Consider the following 23,283-nt stretch of genomic DNA (forward strand, 5'->3'; position numbering starts at 1 on the left):
TAGCCCGCAAAGAACTCTTACAACCCATACAAGATTACTGCGCGGTGTTCGTGTGATAACCTAATGACACTCAATACTCGTAGTGAACTGCCAAAAGAAAATCAGAGCACTCCTAACCTAGATCCTGATTTAGAACTTACTGTCGTATAAATCATTACATTGTCATTATTCCAAGGTTAATACTTAAGGTTTTAATACGGCTATGTTTTATGGCATGTGTGGATTTCAATCTTGTAGATAAGGAACACTCACTGAAGGGTCAGAAAGTGTGTACCGCAGTTTTAAAAGTGTTCAAATATGTCCTTTTAAAGTTTTAAAAGCATGAATGTCCTATTCAATGTGGGGGCCCAATCTTATTTAAGAGATAACCACTGACTGTCTCATGGAATCGGATGTTGATCTGTACGATCACACCTCACGACACAAGTCCATCCTGATTCAGTAAACTGGTAGTCTTTTCTTCTAAGGACACATCATGACTTAGTTAAGTTTTGGTGTCAGAAGACCAATGTAACTAAAACATTGCAAAATTAACAGGCTAGAACTCCTGCAAGTGTCTTATGTGAGCATACTGAATAAGGATTCATATAATGATTTTAAAAAAAATGATTGTGTTGTTTGGATAACATTGTGATCAATGTTTGTTGAATAAACAACTTTGCAAAAATGAGTTGTTCTGTGTTCATATTATAAATTTACTAATTACTGGTATGTCAACACTGAACAAACTTCAATAAATTTTAAAGTTCCATGCAGTTTCTGCAGTAGAAAATTACACCTATTGATTTTCTGGTCCAAAGGTCACCGAGTGCAATACAATACTTTGTACAATTGATGTCTGATCAGTTTCTTCAGAACCCTTTGATTGATAGTGATATTTCATACAGGGGTTGGTCACTAATAGTATATGACCTCCATTGATTTTCAGGTCAAAAGATTAAAAATGACTAGGTACAATGTAGCTAGTAGTCTATACAACGGTGTCCTCCCAATATCTTGACCCTGTTGTTCAATTATGGTGTTTCATATTTTGGTTGGTTATGAATAGTAGATCACCCCTAATTATTTCCAGGTCAAAGGTCAGCAAGTACAAGGTAGTACAATAAACAATTTATTGGTATCTGCCTAATATCTTGAGAAGACTTTTTTTTTTTATAGTGATGCTATTCCATGCATGGGTTGGTCACTGGTTATAGAGACCTTTGGTGATTTTCAGTTCAAAAGGTCACCTTGGAAGCGCAGTGATGTACTCCATGCATTTGATGTCAGCTAGAAGGGTACATTATGCAATTTCTGTATGCTCAAACTTCAGAGAAAAGGGAAGTTTTCCACCTTTAACCATTCACCAAAATGTTATGAAATATAATAAAGAAGCAAACATTAACACATTGATGCATGACCCTGGCACTCCCTTGCTATGACTGTGGTAGTATAAAAATTAACACAAGTATACAGGTGGCATAGCTGAGGAGGTATATATATGTTTTGCAAACAATTCTTGTTATGGTATTCATGTACTTAATTCTTTATCTGGACATTGAAAATAGTTTACATGGCAATACAGTACATGTAATATAGCTAGTTTATGGAAATGATTGCAAAATCTACTTGGTGGTTGGGGAGGGGGGGGGGAGGTCCTACTGGATTACAGTTTATGTTTACATGGGTTTTTTTTATCACTAACTAATTTTTATTAATATGTTAAACTTCTCCATGTTTATTTTTGAAATATCAATTGCTCACATTGTTCATTTTGACTGAAAATGGTGTAGGTTTGTATTATTTGTCATTAGTATGAATATTTGTCAAAATGCCCAAATCTACAGTTTTCATACTACAATAGATCAATTGCACTATGTTTCACCATTAATCGTTTTAAATATATTAAGAGTCTTTGATATGGACATCCTTTGATGGCAGTTGATTATGCTGTATGAATATTCCAAATTATCTAAATTCATCAATGAAATCCAACAAAAAATCACTTTTTGGCAAAATGCCCAAATCTACAGTTTTCATGCAACAATAGATCAATTGCACTACGTTTCACCATTAATCTTTTTATATATATTAAGAGTCTATGATATGGACATCCTTTGATGACAGTTGATTATGCTGTATGTATTTTCCAAATTATCTAAATTCATCAATGAAATCCAACAAAAAATCACGTTTTGGCAAAGTGCCAAATTATAATACATTGGTACAGCGGTCAGTAACACACTCTTTACCATAGGTGGATATAGATATCATAAATAAGGAGGGAAATTTATGGGGAATCGAGGTTTATGGAGATAATTGGTTGTCTTTTTTTATTTTTAATATACCACAAGGACAAAACATGGGTAAAACGGGCTGAATTTTGCAGTCCAATTAGCCCTCATAGACTGCTGTCGGTTTCCATGGCAACGGATGGTAGAAATTTGGTGGTGGGGTTAAAATTATGCAAGATGGTGCAAGTAAAGTCAATACTGTGAAAATCACAGAAATCTGTAACATTGAGTGGCCAGATGGTATCTGATTTCTTTGATTTTTACATAGAATTGATTTTAAAGTGCATAGGTTTTTGTTTTTTTTTTTAGATAAACGTTTATGTGTTTGCGATTAATAATAATAATAATAATAATTGGTTTTATATAGCGCCTTTTCCAGCGTATGCTGCTCAAAGCTCTTTACAATAATCAATGTACATTATTACCCCGGCAGACCTTATATCAATCTAGAACTTTCTCAGCCTCATTGGAAGCATACAGTGCAAGCTGCCATAACAAGCGCTAGAGCACTAACATTCTAACAATATCTTTCACTGTCTATAGCCAGGTACCCCTTTTACACTTGGGTGGAGTGAGGAAACTCATGTAAAGTGCCTTTCCCAAGGACACAACGTCAGCCCTGCCGCGGCCAAGACTCGAACTCACGACCTTTCGGTCGAGAGTCTGACGGCCTAACCACTCGGACACCGACGCGATTATCATAAACTTATAACATACTGATAAAACAGTATGAAATCTGATAGATGTGATTAAGATTGGAGGAAAAGTGAAACTGTTTCCTAACGATTTGATTGATTCAAAGACGAAAAACAAAATACAAATTACCCAGTGACAATGAAATGTCCATAAGAAAACTACTTGAAGGATGAATACACTACATACTCGCTGCATTATGTGGTCCCTGTTTATGCTATGAAAAACACATTATGAATAATGTCTGGTTCACGGATAAATTCCAGTCTCAGGCTTTGTAATTGTGTCCCTGTCGTAACAATGTCGTGCTTGAAATGCCAAAGAGTTGTGTATTTAAATAGATTTGATGACGTTTAAAATTTAAAGATATTGAACACATCTATCCTGTTTTTACGATGCCAGGTCAGAACATACTTTACCTGGCAACTATGCAATTTGTTTCTATATGGTTATCTTGCGGCCGCCAGATAAGTTTGAAGCGACCGTCACATAAAATGTTTAATCACCAGGCACCAACCTGCTTCTGTACGGTCTTGCATTCTAGGAAACAAAATAAGTGCATGCTAATTAAGGTTATGCAACGTCGTTAATACTCTAGAATTAAAGACATACACCACTTTTAAAGTAGCCGCCAGGAAAAGCACGTCCACTTATTGAAGTTAGATACGGATAGAGTTAAATCTTATCTCAGTATTTGCTCATATTTCTTTTCATCCTAAGTGCCCCCTTTAGTCGCCCTTGTATTTGATGAAATATCAATCTGACTCTAAATATAAGAATTAATTTGCATCATTTTGCTGAACTGTTCACTCTTTCCACTCCTTGTACTATTTCATTCGTTCGTTTCATTCACTTCATGAACTGTAACTTTCTTTTTGCAATCCTCTGTACATTTCCTAATGTTCTAATGTTTCGACAGTTTTTGTACAAAATTGATGATCCATATTTCCATTATTATACTTCTTTTATCTTTGTAACAATGCAGGCGCGTCGGCAAGTTTTTGACATTGGGGCGGCGAACTGGATTTTTAAAAAAAGGGGGGGGGGGGTAACGTATTTTAGCTAGTATGTACATATATTCACCAACACCCCCATATTTTCCTAATATATATCTTTCCATCTATTGAAAAAATTGCAATATTTGTCTTCAATTCAAACATTTAATAACTTAAGTAATATCAAGGAAGTTGTATGCAAGTTAAACACATTAAACTCATTTTTATCAAATTATATAAATGTACAGTTCATTGAACAGTTCAGAAACGTCCAAAAATAAGTCCTCGTCCATCCCGCGCTGAGACAAACTCGTCAGCGACTTCCGATATGTCCATTTTATCCGTAGCTTCCCTGTGGGTGTGTAGAATCATCTCCTGTGTCATAGTCGCACGAAGATAGGTCTTGACTCGGCGCAGTGCAGAGGATGTCCGCTCACTTGTGGCATTAGTGACTGGCATCATTAAAATGAGTCTTAAGAGAGATACAATCTCCGAGAACAGACATTTGGTAGCTGGAGGCATTTCAGACACTAACTTTACCAAATACGAAATAGACACAACACTAGTTGATGAATTGTTCAAGCTGTTTCTCGCAAATGATGTGAATGTTTCCAGCTGCGAAGATAGAGATGTCTGGTCCAAATCACCACAGTAAAATTTTATCACGAAGTCCAGATATTATGTGTATGTCTTGTCACCACGCACAGACTTCAAAAGAACGTCCTCTAGATGGCGGTACACTTGGTAGCCCGGCTGGTCAAAACGATCCTTCACACAGTTGACTACTAAATCTAAAGCCTCAAAATACTGCTGTCTATAGAGGTCTTTTTCTGATGCTGCAAACTCTGGAGGGGCGTTTCCTGTTTCAAACCGCTTCGGCATTTTTCTTCGCCTTGGCAAAGTTGGCTCATTGACATCTAGATCGTCAAGTTTGTTGTTGAGAGATTCCCAGAAAGTATTGAAGGACTTTTCCTTTCGCATTTCACTGAGCGATGACAACGAAAGTTCGGTTATGTGTTGGCTGATAACTCTTTCGTCTGCAGCGTTCCACTTAAATTGTCTGTGTGACGGAGTATGTCGTATCCCAGAGACACTCCAAAGAGGAAGTCAAACTTTGCATCTGGGCTTTCATACCAATGATCCTTGAACGGGTTTCGGCATCCTTTGTGCATTCGTAGCAGGTCTCCCACAAAGACTGAAGGACAGAGTAGTTTTTCAAGACACTATTCAAGCTAGCAGCTCTAACAGTCCATCGAGTGGGGTATAGCACACGGAATCCTGGTGTATCTGATGCCAACTTGTGCTTCAGCTGCTCGAGTATGGTGTCCCTCCTAGGCGAATACTTGATGAGTTTTGACATTTCAAACACAGTATCTAAGGCATCACGCATCACCTTTTATCTTTTCACGCCAGGTTGAGTGCGTGTCCATAACAATGTGTGTATATTGCCCTTGCTTCTTTTCTGGTGATGTTAGCAGCCACACCCTTTTTCCCTCCGGACATGTTGCTGGCTCCATCATAACACTGCCCACATCCGCATTAGTGTATCCAAAATTACATTGGTCAGTGTTGTAGCGTTGATGGAAGGCACCATACACAGTCCAATGAAGTTTTCATGCACATGCATATTTAAATCCCTGTCAACATGACGAATAACAATCACAACTTGTTCACGGTTAGACTGATCTGTTGTCTCATCAACCATGATGGAGAAATAACCATTCTCTCTGATCTTCGATGCCACGTCCCGCAATATCTTCAAAGCCATCACTTGTAGCATTTCATTCTGGATGTCTGCTGATGTAAATTTGTCTTGCTTCTTTTCTAGCCACTTGAGGATTGACGGATCCAATTCACCATGGAGCTTCAGAAGCTGAATAAAGTTACTTTGCTCGTTGTCATGGCCACGGAGAGGTAATCCCTGTCTAGCAAGAAACCTGATGTTTCGTAGAATTGTTAACAGCTGCTGTCTGTTGCGTGTTTTCTCCTCTGAATGGGCGGCTGAGAGTACTTCACCAATGTCTTTCGTTTCTCTGGGAAGTTTCATTTTTCTTTCCACAGACTCTTTGTGGCAGTCGGAATCTTGATGTTTCCTGAATTTTGACGTGGCATCCTTCCAGTTACTGAAGCCTGTAGATATAAAACTGCCCTCAGCCTTGGAATTAGAAATTTTGCCTTCCTTTGCGGCGCCCATGCAAGTGAAACAGAAAGCCAGATCTTTTGCCTGAAAATATTTTTAAATACATGTATAAATTAACAGTATATCACTTTCAGAAATATCGACTTTAGTGTAATTACTGTAAATGAACCAATGATGGATTTACTTCATTAATTCATCAAATTAAGCTGTTTTTACATGGAATAAATTAAAACATATAAAATAATCTCATACACATACCTCGTCATAATGCAACCATGTGTATGGTTTGAACCAGGAGGAGTTGAACGAACGTAGTTCTGGATTCTTTTTGCCGAAAGACCGCTTTGGAAATTTAAAATTAGCAGGTTGATTAATACGTGTTAATCCGTCCATTTTTGAAATCAAAATGCAGGAATATATGTGATAAAGGTAAACAAAAAATCTCAAAAAGTTGTTTTAGACAGTAATTTTGATTCATCTTCGGTATTTTCCTTTAATTCACATGCTCATTCAGCTTATATGCTCATTTATTGCAACAGTTATATTGTTTGATAATTGTTTAATGACTTAACGACTTGCGGTAGTGTACAATGTAAAGCGTCCAAACATCAATCGATCAATTAATGAAGCATACTTAATACCCTATTTTTAATTATTGTGTACACACGTCGAGCCCAGGTACCTACTTCACCTTTTTCTTTACTATTCTATTTTTTTTATATATTTTTTTTCTGCAAAATTATTGGAGCGGCGACCGTCCCTTTGCCGACGCCCCTGCAATGGCTTCGATTTTCTATGACAATCCGTTTGTTAGCGTCCCTCTGTGTGAAGAAAGCCCCACGATGTCTTCCCGAGAAATGCTTTATCTTTGTGGGAACGTTTCTATGCCAATTCATTTGTTAGCATCCCTCCGCGTGGATAAAGCCTCCCCATATCTTCCCGAGCGATGTTTTTCTGTCAAAGAGTCTTGAGAACACTTTTAACGGAAATTCTGGGTATTCCTAATGTCTTTTATAAACCAGACACATATTTAGTAATTCTGTGCCAGTTTATGACGATATTCTTGGATTTAATGCTCATAAATATCCCTTACCGACCCAGTTTAAACACCGATGCTTACTTAATTTATTTTGAGAGCAGACGTAAGGGTATGTGTGTACACGTTATCAATTAAGTAGCTTGATACCCGTGTAAAACTATTAAGAGGAAATAGCATATTAATAACACAGGACCCTATTTTCCCTTCTTAATCGCCAATACGGCGCAAATTGTATACAGGATGGCAAATAATTATGTCTCAGAATTTTGGATCATAAGTCTATGAACACAGCTGCGTAGGATGTTGTAACTGTGTATGCTCTTGTTCAATACTGATTCCAATGGTCCAAATATATACATTTATAGAAAATAATTATAAAAAATGTGTTCAATTATTGAATTATTTGTAATTGTTTTATGCTGGTTACGGGTTTATTCTTACCCATAACAGTGGGGAGCTACAGCGTATATATTTGTTACCTGCGCGCAACATAATTATACTAGAAGATACGTATCTGTTGAACATGCATTCATATATTTCAAGCTACATGCGGGAATTTTTATCCAAAATTCAAATTTTCCTCTAAAATAGCCTTTTTAGGAGTGCATTTACTAACAGGGCATCGTGTAGATGATAATATATTGAACACGTCTGTAATGCAAAATTGAAAAATGTACCTGAAAATCCAAGTAGCTATCATCCTCCTCAGTTGTGGAATCAAATCCGAACTGGTCAGGGTGCGGCAACTGCCGAGATGTCTTCTGGCGCTTGACTGGCGGGAGATCCTGACCTGCAGAGTTTGAAGTCAGGGAACTTTTTTGACAAAGTTTGCCAGCTCCATTCTGAATCTCATTGAAAGTAATGTCATCCGAGTCAGAAGCGCAGCTATTAGTATTTGGATTCATTTTGAATAGTTGCCCTGTTCTTTTTCCTTCTTTCCACCTTCAAAACGGAGTTTACCAGTAATGGAATTCCCGCGCTAAAGAATGAGTTTGGCCGGAAATTAATTAATGACACAATGGCATGCTGGTTGTGGTCCCCCTGCTGAAGCCCCATCACCTTGATATTAAGATGCAATCTTGTTTGCAGATGTGCAATGACATGTGCTTTGGTGTAAAGGATGTCACCATTACTTTGAAAGGTGTGTATGATTGCAATTATGATCATGAGTATAGACAATATAGTCTATAAGACTACTGAGTTAGTTTAGGAACTGTAGCATGTCTAGATAGATCTATATAGTGTGGGGGAGGAGAGGGGGAGGCAAAAAGAATAATTGACCCATTGGCCATTATGATAATCAGATATTTATCTTATTTATATTTAGGCAAATATATGCAATAATTGATAATCACAATGTATGTATCATGTTTGTTACATGTATCATAAATGAAAGAAAATGTATTTGGGATGTCTAATTGTAAGAAATATATGCATTTAAAACAGCAGCCATCACTTCATGAGTATAATGAAAGTATGCACATGTATATTGAATGGAACAATTATCTATTTACATCACTAAAACAAATTTATAAGTCATATATGATTTATTATTTTAATATATATTTAGGAAAATGGGCAAACATATTGAAGAAAACAAGAAGAACTATCGTCATAGGAAGCGTGAAGAAAAACGGCGAAAGAAGCAGCAGCTTAAAAAGGAAAGTTCTGTTAAATATCGCTATTGTTTATGTCTCTCGTCATCAAGTCCTTACAATGCAAGTTCCTCCTCATTACCTTCATCATCAACAATAACTACTACAACTCAGACAAAAGACAACAGACCCCGGTCAATGACATTTACTTCAGATCCTCTGTATGTCAGATTTATGAAATACAACATTTTAAAGAAAAGGGTTGCAGCTATTGAAAAGAGGGAAAATCATTAAAATGGTAAAATGACGTTTTACATTTATAACACATATGTTTCAGACGTTTAGGGAATAATATTTCATCATATAAATGTGTAAGTGATCCTCATACCAGTTTGCCACGGAGAGGTGTTTTCTTGAGAAATAATCCTCTAGCCGGGCAGATATGGAGAGGTGATGTTCAACACTTTATTGTCTACATTGATATATATATATATACTTGTATGGTATACTAGTTGGAAACACTTTTTTATTTTTATGTCCCTGTAATCAGAGATTCCGGGTCATATATAGCTTTTGATTTGTCCATTTGTCTGTTAATCTGTTTGTCTGCAAAAACTTTAACCTTGCCCTTAACTTTTGAATAGTGATAAGGCTTTCATATTTTACATGTGTAAATTTCATGTGACAAGACCTTTCTTTGAGTACCATAATTACTTAGCTGCAATACATGTAGGAGGGCACCAGTATTTCACAAACACATCTTGTTTTAGTTTATTACTAATATTCTCTCTTTGCACTGCAGATTTCAACCCTGTACCAGATCTAGATAAAAAAGAAGATATTTGTTTCCAAGGCTGTTGCAGGTTGTCATCTTAGAGTTTCCTCCTTCCAAATGGCAACCGCCCCAAAGCGTCGACGTAAAAGTTGCTTCAAATGTAATTTGGAACTTTCAGATAGACATTTACGACGGCATGTAGCACATTGTACCTTTGAAAAATATATCTCATGTGAAAAGAGTTCATGTATTCAAAATGAGAATGTTGAAATCCATTCTTATGTCAGTGAAGATGATGTGATTTTTCCAAATGAAGATGGTAGCATTAATCATGAAAAATACATTTCCACAAAATCATATCAGCTAAAAAAAATCTGTAGCAATATTGATGAGGATGATGCAAAAACCTTTTTTGATGTTGATTTAGAGATGAATGATGAAAGTTTTGATAGTAGTGGTAGTGATTATGAATCAAATTTTTTCTCTTCTACTGATGAAGAAATGGAAGATGGTACTAATGATATTGTGTCTGCTGATGAGTGTAATAACTTTTTGACACGATTTATCTGTACAATTTTGGTACTTTAGCAGTCGGTATATTTCATATCAGATGCTGCAGTTGAATCTCTGTTAAAACTGTTTTTGGCTGTTTTTAAGTTTTTTAAAAAATATTCACCTAGAATGGAAACCTTAGTCAGAGTTTTCCCACAAAGTATATATGCAATGTCAAAGCTTATAGATGGGGAAAAGATTAGATTTTTAAAGTATGTTGTTTGTAGAAAATGTTATAAATTGTACCATATAGAAGATTGTCTTGTAGATATTGAAGACAGAAAGAAGTCAAAACTGTGTAATCACATTTGTTTTCCCAATCACACACTTGCTTACATGCGTAGACCATATAGGGAACCACTTTTGAAAGACATAGCAGAAACAGGCTCTCCAAATTTTGTGCCCTATAATGTATACTGTTACAAAACACTTAAGTCTTCACTTGAATTTTTGGTTAACCGTGAAAATTTTGAGGATAAATGTGAGATGTGGAGAAAAAGACAAACTCGAGATGGTATTATGCAAGATGTATATGATGGGAATATATGGAAAGATTTCAATGGCAGAAAATACGATTTTTTGACTCGAGAAGGTAACTATGCACTAATGTTAAATGTAGACTGGTTTCAACCATTCAAGCATACACATTATTCAGTTGTCGCCATATATATTACAATTTTAAATCTACCACGAGAAGAAAGATTTAAGAGAGAAAATGTTATCTTGATTGGTATCATACCTGATATGAAGAAAGAATCCCCTACAACCGCTAGTAAATGAATTAAATGAGGCCTGGTGCAAGGGTTTTTTAATCAAGTCCAGGAAATCGAAGAATCAATTGAAAAGATTTAGATTGGCACTTTTATGTGTTGGATGTGATGTACCCGCAAGCCGAAAATTATATGGATTTTATGTTCATATGGCAAATTTAGGATGCAATAAGTGTAAAAAACATTTCCCAGGTGTGTTAGGAGAGAAAATATTTGGTGGCTTTGACAGAAGTAAATGACCTCCAAGAAGAAATGATGATCATAGAGAAATATGTAGGAAAATTGCTAAATGTTCAACAAAATCAGAAAAAGAGGCCCTTGAGAAAAAGCATGGAATTCGTGTTTCCTGTCTTTTAGATCTAGATTATTTTGATCCAGTTAGGATGACACCAATTGATCCAATGCACAATATTTTTCTTGGTACAGCTAAGCACATGATAACTGTTTGGAAAACTAAGTTGGCATTGAATGAAAATGATTTGGTAAAAATTCAGGAAAAAGTAGGAATTTTTTTTTGTCCATCTGATGTGGGCAAATTGCCTCAGAAATATGCCACCTCCTATGGTTGATTTAATGCTAATCAGTGGAAAAACTGGGCTTTACTTTTTTCAATTTATGTATTAAAAGATATCTTACCACAAGAACATTTGGAATGCTGGAGAAAGTTTGTTCTTGCTTGTAGACAGTTATGCTCTAGAATCATATCTTTTGGGAATGTTAAAGTAGCATATATTTTACTTCTGGAGTTTTGCACAAAGTTTGAGCAGCTCTATAGAAGGCACTTAGTTACACCAAATATGCATTTGCATGGTCATTACTAGGTTGTTTGTTTGACTATGGTCCAATTTACTCCTGGTTATTTAGTTTTGAGAGAGAAAATGGCATACTTGAATCTTGCTTAACAAACAGAAAGCAAATTGAGGCTCAAGTAATGAAAAAATATTTGAAGGAGGGTTGGGCCAGAGAAAAATAAAATTATATACAGTTTGATGAAAAGTTTTCAAATTCTTTATTTGAGGAACTGTTAAAATTTCAATCTGATAATGTGCGTGGTACATTGTTTCAACAGTGCAAAAAAGTAAGTTTTAGTGTTATTGAAAGGGATTCAATGCAGACATCTATTGTATCTGTAGACTGGAGTATTAACGAGGGTATTTTTGCAAAAAAGTTCAAATGTGGAACTTTATCTGAAATGGATTCAAAAGATGTATTCATTTTTGTATAGCACTGAGAATTTTCAATTGTGTACCTTAGTAAAACTAGGAAATGAGTTGTATCTGAATGGGTCAGTTTTAGGCTCAAAACATAGTCGTAGTGTACGATCATCATTTGTTTTAGCCTTTTGGTCCATCGGTGATGGTCAACTTGCACACACATGTGATGATTTAAGTCCTCATCCAGGTCAAATATAAAAATTTCTTGAACATTCCATTATTATTAATGGAACAGTAAAAAGCCATTTTCTTGCAAAAGTCTTGATGATTCAATCAGATATTATTATGGCAAGCCAGTGGAAGTATGGTATAGAAGACAATATGAACAAGAGGGTCCTTATATGTATAAACCTGTTCAACGAATTAAAAGCAAATTTGTATATGCAACATATTTCCTAATGGGAAAAGATGTCATCATTGTATGTCCAAGAGAAAGGTATATTGTCTAACATGTCTTTATATGATTAATTAGTAAAATTTAGAAGTTTTGTGGCAGTTAAACAGTGTCATAAAGTGTTAGGGATATTCCATTAAAACCTGTGGTATCTAGGGACAGCAGGTTTAGCTGAAATAAGTTCATGGGTGTATGTTTCTGAAAAATCAGATTGTATTGGATGTTTAAATGCAAGATTACACTTCAATAAATATTCAATTATTTTAAAAAAAAAAACTCATTCTTTTAGTTGTTTTTTGGATAGTGTGTGAATTTGACATGAATATGCCGTTATACCTGGACATGCACATTGTAGAACACGTATGAGTAGTTAATGTGCAGAATTCATTAAAAAAAGTTTCCTTTAAAATTCATTATCTAAATAGCCTTTGTATATATTTATCAGTGACCTGGGTTACAAAATATCAGGCATCCACTTGTACAAAATTGTATATTTACAGCTGCAATTGAAATAGAGGAGTGGTCAACTGAATAAGAAATCTCAATTATAGTTTAAAAGCTAACTCCTTTTGTGTGGCAAAATTGAATTTCCATGCATTTTTTTTCAAATTGGTGCATTTCCATATCATATTCCCAATAATCCACCATCAGATGAAGAATGTACAAATGCATGTTTACATAACAAATATTTGTGTAATGTAATATAATGTGGGATATTTGTACATTGTTCACTTGAAGATTGATGCTTGAAATCAACAAATGAATTCTTTTGAATTTTCAATACACTATTTATTCTTTGCAATTAAATTAAAATCAGTATTAATGTTGAATTATGATTATGCAATAAAAATATGTTCTATATATTGATAGATACAAAAGTTTGAAAAATACCTTTTGTTTACCTTTCAAATGAAAAAGATGATGGTTGAGCTTTTTGCTTATAAAAGGCATCAACAGGTGACCTTTCATAGACCTTTTATAATAAAAAAGGTGAAAGATCACCTTTTCGTAATAAAAAGATTATGAAAGATGTAGATTCAACTTTTGGGAATATTTTGTAAATGTGATGAAAGGTGTTTTTTCGTGCAGTATTAGAATGTATTAAATACACCTATTTTTCAGACAGAAATAAAACCATAATATAAATGTTCAAATCATTAACTAAATATCAAACTAAATAACAAAAATACTAACAAATATTATTTTATGATGATTTGATATGAAATCAAACAACTAAATCCAGCATATTTGGATAAAAATTGTCATTTTTCATTTATTAAATGGACTTATCTATTATATGGCCTGAATGATATGCACGTGTTACCATGGCAATGGGAGTTGCATAGCAACCAAACTATGATGGTTTTACATTACTTATGTGAAATTAAGTTGATGTGCCATTTAAAAAAATCGTGACAGTGCGTGCCGGATCCCTTATTTAAATGTTGAAGTGGTTACAGAGAATGGCTGTTAATGAGAAATCATTACAATTTCAAATGCTATTTTTAGTAACAAGCATGCATTTACACACACACAAAAAATCATTTACAAGTGTTACGATTTTGTAACTTTTATATAAATAAATAGTATGGGTTTTGCCATGCATTTAATATAGTACATACATGATATTGTTACCAGATATCATATTTTTATTTCATATTCATCATTGGGATTTTCTTTATACTGCGTATATGAAATCGCTACATTAACCAAGTGTAGTCCGAATTTACTCTGTTATACATACGCCGCGAAGTATAAAGGAAGCAAACTATTGTTATAGAACATATGTTTGACAATCCATTAGCTTACCTCACCATATAGTTAAAGTATATGTAGCTTTAGTCATAGTTTGTTTGATGATTATTATTGTAATCAATTATCTTAAATTATGGCGCGATATTTACGCCGGATACGATATTCCGTATTCCTTGGGCGTTTTCCGAATTATCGGAACTACTTCCTGTTAAATGTTCTTGAAGTATGTCGCCAAATACGATTGTGTATGATGTCATCTGACAGCTGTGTGACGTACACAAAGTAAATAAATACGGAGACTTAAGAAATTTTGGGCAGACGTTGTCTCAGCACTTCCAAAGGAAGCAGCTTTCTACTTCAGACCATAGTATGGCGCTCCAAGAGAAAGGACTCGAGGAATACCGTTGGGTAATTTTAACTTTATACTTTGAAAGTTATTAGTCAACATATTGTATGTTTACCAATACCCATGAGTGGGATATTTCAAGTTATGCTGATTGCATAACTTTATCGACATTCAATTTTAAGTATACCTGTTGTCCGTTATGTTATCGATTTTTGTTATCTGTCGCGTTCTTAAGTTTTCCTTAAATAAACACAACATGTGGGTCTCCTATTACTGTACGTTGAATGAAAACAACAGAATGAATTATGAAATTATACAATTTATTTAGCATACAAAAATACATGTAATGAAAATAAGTTGCAGCACTGGATCCTCCTGGAATGCCTGGCCTCGCATGGATTACCTGTAATAAAAATCTACCCCCAAATCCCCTAAGCTAATGACCGATTATAAGATAAGTGTTGAAACATAGTCTTGAAAGAATATGTTGAAGTAAAGCAGGCATAAAATGCTGGCGACCAAAGTTTAAACACAACTATAAAAGTGTTGATTCAGTTTCATAACGGACAACAGGTATACTTAAAATTGAATGTCGATAAAGTTATGCAATCAGCATTATTCTGTCTATTGTTTGCTAATTTCCATGTCAAGAATATTATTGTTTTACATTTACGTCAATTAGACTTGAATTGAATATGAATGTTTATACGTACGACTTATCTTGGTATGTTTGTGCCGCCATATTGTCAGGCAAAAGTTCTCGGAAACTAAACCGGTCTGAACGTTTGTAATCCACGGTGTAAGTAGTTATGATCATTTTACACTTGATTATTCTATTAATTACATTGTCAATTACCTGTATCTATACTGTCAGCTATGCTCATGAATGCAATTGTGCATAATCTGAGTTTATATTTTTGCCATGTGCTTAAAGTATGGTGCGCTGTTCATGTCATCTTCTGTAGCCAATGATTATTAACTGTAATTGTCTTGATATATGAATTTAGTGAATTGAATTGGTAATTCAAGTTCATGAGCCATTTGATTAGTGATGTGGAAATGGGATTTGTTGTATTTCAAGTATTGTATTACACGGATTCAGGTTTGAGAATTTTTTGTATGGAAAGCAGTATTTGTCAAAAACTTAATTTGTTTTGGGGGTTTTTCATTGTAGCTTTTTACCACATTTACGCTGACAAACTGTGTATGACTCCACACAACGGTGAACGAGCACCACGTGTAATTGTGTGCACATGTCACATTGATGGTTAACTGTCTGTTAAAATAAACTTTCAAACGCTGATCTGAGGGTCCTTATTGAGGAAGAATAGTAAAAAGACCATGTCTACAACAACAGAGCAGGCCGTGGCATCATCTATTCCAGATTCCACCGTGGACATCCAGTCTGCTGAAAAGGAATTACCACCTGATGACAGTGAAAGGGAAGATGTTGAACTTAGTGTTATTCAAGAGCAAGAGGAGGACCTGGAAGATGAACATCAAAGCACTTATTCACAATCTATTAATTCTTGTGTGCCGACATCAGATATCCTTGCAAGGAAGAGGGCTGAAGTGAGTAAAGCGAACGCCAGGATGTTCTATACAGCTAAAGAAAAAACTCTCCGTAAACAGCAAATGGAACTCGATGCGGAACTAGAAATGTTAAATCTGGAAAGGCAAGCTGCAGAAGCTGAAGCAGATTGTCAGGCATTTGAATCAACTATCAGCCATATTTCATCTGTGCTGTGTCGACCAGATTCGCCGGTTGACGCCAACAACCTGAAACCGAAGCACAGCTACTCTAGTCCAAATCATCACATCGCTTCTAGTCAGCTTCCACCAGGTCATATTCCTGATGGTTCTACACAAGCTCACATTCCTTCCGATTCGCCTATCCTAAATCCGTATGCACAACCATACGTACCTAACGCATACCCTTCATTACCTTACGCAACTGGACATGGAGCGCATGTGACCGACGTCACTCGATTCCTTCTGAGGAAGGATCTACTGTTCTCCAGACTCACCAATTTCAATGATAGACCTAAATCCTACAGTGCATGGAAGCACAGTTTTTTGTATGTAGTGAATGAGCTTCAAGTCATGGATTCTGAGCAGATGGACCTTCTAATCAAGTACTTGGGGCCTGAATCAAAGAAGCACGCTATCAGCATCAGAACATCTAACATCTTCAACATTTCAAGGGACTACAGAGACTTTGGGAACGGTTAGATGAGCGTTATGGTGCACCAGAGCATATGGAAGCATCAATAAGAACCAAACTTTTAGACTTTCCAAAACTTGGCAACAGAGATCATCAGAAGCTGTATGACCTTTCAGACATTCTCATGGAAATGCAGTTTCTGAAGGGAGATCCAAAGTACAGTGCTATGTTAGCATATCTGGACTCGTCGTCCGGGATAAGACCAATCATTTCCAAATTGCCGTACGGTCTACAGGAGAAATGGACAAATCGGGCAGTGAAGTACAAGAAGGAACACTGTGGTATTTTCCCCCCATTTTCAGTGTTTGTGGACTTTATAAAAGATATAAGCAAGGTGAAAAACGACCCAGGATTCAATTATGAACTGGACACAAACAACAATGATAGGTTCACTGCTTCAAAACAAACAAGTTCTGCAAGAAACAGAGTCAGTGTGAAAAAGACAGGTGTTGAAGTGACTCTTCCAATAGAACATTGTATCATTCACAAAACCAAACACACTCTAGACGACTGCAGAGGATTTCGATCCAAATCATTAGAGGAAAGGAAGAGACGTTTAAAGCAAAACAACATATGCTTCAGATGTTGTGCGTCAAACACTCATAAAAGTCGTGATTGCAGTGCTAGTGTTTCGTGCAAGAAATGTGGAAGCAAGTTTCACACTACAGCACTCCACATCAGCAGGAACGACCAAATAGCAGAGTGGATCATTCCGCACCTCAGCAAGGAAAAGATACAGAGGCAAAGAACCACAGTCTATACTCATCCTCAAAGGAGAATGGTGGGGAGTCTAGGAACAAGATCAAACCTGTTTCAGAGGTTAGCTCAAGCTGCACCGAGATATGCAGAGGACCTTACAGTGGGAAATCATGTGCAAAAATCTTAACGGTCAATGTGTTTCATCGTGACAATCCAAGTAAACTGGCAAAGATGTACGCAGTAATCGACGATCAGAGTAACCGCTCTTTAGCAGCACTTGAATTTTTCGACTTCTTCACTGTGAAGGATAAACCACAGAACTATACTATTTCAACATGTTCTGGCAGAGTCGTTACTTCAGGAAGAAGAGGAAAAGGATTTGTTATCAGATCAATGGAAGGTGATGTAGACTTTGAACTGCCAACCCTGATTGAATGTGATCATATACCAAATAACAGAGATGAGATACCTACACCTGAAGTGGCATTCCATCACGCACATCTCTTAGATATCGCCAAGCACATCCAACCACTAGATGAACAGTGCCATATTCTTCTGTTGATTGTACGAGATCTGATAGAAGCACATCACATCCTACATCAAATCTTTGGACCACCAAAAGCTCCATACGCTGGGCTGTCATTGGTGAAACTTGTCTTGATACACAACATGCCTAACAGGATACAAGTGTCAAGAAAACATACCTGCTACCAACAGGTCAGCCTACAATATTGAAACCATGTAGTAACAAGTTCGAGGTCCGAGAACTAGTGGATCAATCTATATGGGATGAGTCAAAGTTATTCATCAGAACTAAGGACGATGATGAACTAGGCATGTCGATTGAAGACAGAATGTTTTTGAAACAAATGGACAGTGAATTTCTCAGAGATTCCACAGGAAGTTGGGTTGCCCCACTACCATTTCGTGAGAATAGACAGCGTTTACCAAACAACAGGGAGCAAGCGATCCAACGTGCGAGACTACTCGATGCGAGCCTGAGAAAGAATGCTATGAAAAAAGAACACTTTCTTACATTTATGGGAAAAATCTCGGACAATAATCATGCTGAAGTTGCACCGGAATTGTCTGATGGAGAAGAATGTTGGTACCTGCCATTGTTTGGTGTTTACCACCCCAAAAAACCAGATCAGATTCGGGGTGTGTTTGATTCGTCCGCCAGATTTAATGGAGTTTCCCTTAACGACATTCTACTCTCAGGACCTGACTTATCTAACAGTCTTCTTGGTGTACTCATACGATTTCGTAAGGAGATGGTGGCTGTCACCGCTGATGTGCAACACATGTTTCACTGCTTTTTGGTTAGGGGGGGATCATAGAAACTTTCTACGATTTCTGTGGCATAAGGATAATGACCTAGACAAAGAGATCATCGAGTTTAGGATGAGGGTTCATGTCTTTGGCAACAGCCCTTCGCCTGCTGTATCAACCATGGGACTCAGAAAGGCGGTTGAGTTAGCAGAATCAAAGTATGCAGACCATGTTACCAATTTTGTAAGAAATAACTTTTATGTGGATGATGGGCTAATATCCTGTCCTACCCCTGAGGAAGCCATTCATACTCTCAAAGACACTCAGAGTGCCTTGAAAGAATTTGGTAATCTCCGTCTTCATAAATTTCCCTCCAACAGTCTTGAGGTTATTTCAGCCTTTCCAAGTGAAGACCTAGCGACTAATCTGAAAGACTTGGATTTACATGGTGAGGAGAAGCCACTTCAACGTAGCCTTGGTCTTAGCTGGGATGTCAACAGCGACACTTATCTGTTCCAACTTTCAAAAGACAATAAACCTGCCACACGAAGAGGTTTACTTTCAACTGTTAATGGCATCTACGACCCTCTAGGTTTTTTAGCCCCAGTAACTATTTATGGTAAATTATTGCTAAGGAAACTCATAGCACAGACTCAAAACTGGGATGAGCCACTCTCAGACGAAATGGAATCAATATGGAATTCCTGGAAAGACACTCTAGGCTCACTTGAAGACTTGAGGATTCAACGCACATATGTGACAGATCTCAGTAAAGCTGTGGCGAAGGAACTTCAGGTGTTCAGCGACGCCTCTGAAAAAGTCATAGCAGCTGTCATTTATTTGCATACAACAGATAGCGAAGGACGGTGTAAGCTTGGATTTGTTCTGGGCAAGGCCAAAGTTGCACCCATTAGTGGACACACTATCCCACGACTGGAATTGTGTGCATCTGTGTTAGCAGTAGAGATTGCCCAATTCGTCCTTGAACACCTTGACATTCATATAGACTCCGTGAAGTATTACACTGACAGCAAGGTAGTTCTCGGCTATATCTGTAACAAGTCTAGAAGATTCTATACCTGTTGCCAACAGAGTACAACGTATTAGGAAGTTCACAACCCCACATCAGTGGAATTATGTCCCCACTGATCGTAACCCAGCAGACCTCGCAACCAGATGTCTACCTGCAGCTGAACTTCAAGACAGCACTAGGTTACAGGGACCGAAATACCTAGTCATGAAGAAAGAACAGCAATGTGGTGAGAATGAACATTTGCTCATTGATCCGGATGAGGATAAAGAAATCCGCCCAGTTGTTTCGACAATGAAAACACACACGTCAAATGAAAATGATGATCGACTAGAAAGCGTGATTGAACGATTTCAGCAATTTAGTGATTGGAAGACACTTGTTTTGGCCATGAACTTTCTCAGGTACCTGCTTTTCAAGTTCCAAGGTCAAGACATTGATTCTAAGACATTTTCAGAGAGGTACCAGGATACAGAGCATTATGTGATCAAAGTAGTGCAGTCTGAAGTCTACTTTGATGAGATAGACTGTATTCGACGTCAAGAACCTCTCTCTAGAAGAAGCCCAATAGCTAACCTTAACCCCTTTCTAGATGAACAAGGACTGCTTCGAGTCGGAGGTCGCATAGTGAATTATAACTTGAGCTTACGGGAAAAGAAACCTTTGATCATACCAGGACGCCATCACATAGCAACCCTCTTAGTTCGTTGCCACCATGAAAAGGTCCAGCACCAGGGGCGCCACTTCACCGAAGGAGCTATCAGGGCTGCTGGGCTATGGATAACGGGTGTGAAGCGACTTGTGTCATCTATTATTTATAAATGTGTAAAGTGTCGAAAACTCAGAGGGAAATTGCAGTATCAGATCATGGCTGATTTGCCAGCAGATCGCCTTGACCCTTCACCACCTTTTACCAATGTGGGTGTGGATGCATTCGGACCTTGGGCCATTGTTTCTCGTAAACCGCGAGGAGGTAGCGCAAACTCGAAACGCTGGGGAATACTGTTCACTTGCTTGGTGACTAGAGCAGTGCACATTGAATTGGTTGAGGCGATGAGTTCATCTGCCTTTATCAATGCTGTTAGGAGATTCACTGCTATACGAGGTCAAGTCAAGACATTTCGTTCCGATCAAGGATCCAACTTCATTGGGGTTGTAGATGACTTGCGCATTGATTCCATATATGTTGATGATGAACCCTTAAAAAACTATCTTCACAACTCTGATACAGTGTGGATCTTTAATCCTCCTCATGCATCCCACATGGGTGGGGCATGGGAGAAGATGATCGGCATCACCCGTAGGATCCTCGACTCCATACTGATTGGTGCCAGTGGGAAGATTTTAATACACGATGTTCTGAACACATTTATGGCGGAGGTTTGTGCAATTATCAATTCGAGACCTCTCGTTCCAGTCTCCACAGACCCATACTCTCCGTTAATACTTACCCCAGCAATGCTGTTAACACAGAAGACTGAGTACAAGTTTGAAGCCAACTCACTTGGAGAATTCAACGATCGTGATATGTTCAAGGCTGAATGGAGACGCGTTCAAGCTTTATCAAGTGTATTCTGGTCTCGATGGAAGAAGGAGTACCTTCCGCTTCTACAGAATCGACTGAAGTGGACTGAGAGCCGACGCGACATAGCCGAGGGAGATGTGGTTCTTATCAGAGACAAGAATGTTACACAGAACTGCTGGCCTATTGGTTTAGTCTTGAAAGCCTTAAAGAGTTCCGATGACCACGTACGCAAAGCTGAGATTCGCACCATAGTGAATGGAAAGCCTGCAGTTTATGTTAGGCCAGTGGTTGACATGATACTTCTCATTGAGAGTGAATGTGTTTAAGTCTAGTGACTGTGTGATTGACAAGCATGTGAAACTGTAATTAGGTTTAGTAAGACATTCATTTCCTGAATACGCTTCTTTTTAGTTCAAATGTTGATAGTGATAACTCGAATTATCAGACGGGGAGTATTCTGTCTGTTGTTTGCTAATTTCCATGTCAAGAATATTATTGTTTTACATTTACGTCAATTAGACTTGAATTGAATATGAATGTTTATACGTACGACTTATCTTGGTATGTTTGTGCCGCCATACTGTCAGGCAAAAGTTCTCGGAAACTAAACCGGTCTGAACGTTTGTAATCCACGGTGTAAGTAGTTATGATCATTTTACACTTGATTATTCTATTAATTACATTGTCAATTACCTGTATCTATACTGTCAGCTATGCTCATGAATGCAATTGTGCATAATCTGAGTTTATATTTTTGCCATGCGCTTAAAGTATGGTGCGCTGTTCATGTCATCTTCTGTAGCCGATTATTATTAACTGTAATTGTCTTGATATATGAATTTAGTGAATTGAATTGGTAATTCATGTTCATGAGCCATTTGATTAGTGATGTGGAAATGGGATTTGTTGTATGTCAAGTATTGTATTACACGGATTCAGGTTTGAGAAATGTTTGTATGGAAAGCAGTATTTGTCAAAAACTTAATTTGGTTTTTTTTTTTCTTTTTTTCATTGTAGCTTTTTACCACATTTACGCTGACAAACTGTGTATGACTCCACACAACGGTGAACGAGCACCACGTGTAATTGTATGCACATGTCACATTGATGGTTAACTGTCTATTAAAATAAACTTTCAAACGCTGATCTGAGAGTCCTTATTGAGGCAGAATAAGCATAACTTGAAATATCCCACTCATGGGTATTGGTAAACATACAATATGTTGACTAAAAACTTTCAAAGTATAAAGTTAAAATTACCCAACGGTATTCCTCGACTCCTATCTCTTGGAGCGCCATGCTATGGTCTGAAGTAGAAAGCTGCTTCCTTTGGAAGTGCTGAGACAACGTCTGCCCAAAATTTCCTAAGTCTCCGTATTTATTTACTTTGTGTACGTCACCCAGCTGTCAGATGACATCATACACAATCGTATTTGGCGCCATACTTCAAGAACATTTAACAGGAAGTAGTTCCGATAATTCGGAAAACGCCCAAGGAATACGGAATATCGTATCCGGCGTAAATATCGCGCCATAATTTAAGATAATTGATTACAATAATAATCATCAAACAAACTATGACTAAAGCTACATATACTTTAACTATATGGTGAGGTAAGCTAATGGATTGTCAAACATATGTTCTATAACAATAGTTTGCTTCCTTTATACTTCACGGCGTATGTATAACAGAGTAAATTCGGACTACACTTGGTTAATGTAATGATTTCATATACGCAGTATAAAGAAAATCCCAATGATGAATATGAAATAAAAATATGATATCTGGTAACAATATCATGTATGTACTATATTAAATGCATGGCAAATACCATACTATTTATTTATATAAAAGTTACAGAATCGTAACACAAGCATAACTAAAATAAATGAGTTTATGACTGATAGCGTTAGATATATCCAGTCTTGGGTTTTTAGATTTTGTTTACCTGAGAAAATGTTGAAGAAAGAGGAAAATCCAAATTTGACTCA

At 36.9% G+C, this 23,283-nt stretch overlaps 1 protein-coding gene and 1 long non-coding RNA gene across 6 annotated transcripts in view; one reads left to right on the forward strand and one right to left on the reverse strand.

Annotated features, from left to right (window-relative positions):
- LOC125648776 (uncharacterized) overlaps positions 1 to 23,283 on the reverse strand; it is a 235,422-nt gene that overhangs the window by 74,548 nt on the left and 137,591 nt on the right. The window lies entirely within an intron of this gene.
- Positions 15,170 to 15,842, forward strand: LOC125648710 (uncharacterized). The gene is made up of 2 exons (XR_008799005.1): positions 15,170 to 15,340; positions 15,716 to 15,842. It is a non-coding gene; the product is annotated as an uncharacterized LOC125648710 (long non-coding RNA).

This window comes from Ostrea edulis, chromosome 10 (assembly GCF_947568905.1).
Source record: "Ostrea edulis chromosome 10, xbOstEdul1.1, whole genome shotgun sequence".
NCBI classification, from domain to species: Eukaryota; Metazoa; Mollusca; class Bivalvia; order Ostreida; family Ostreidae; genus Ostrea; species Ostrea edulis.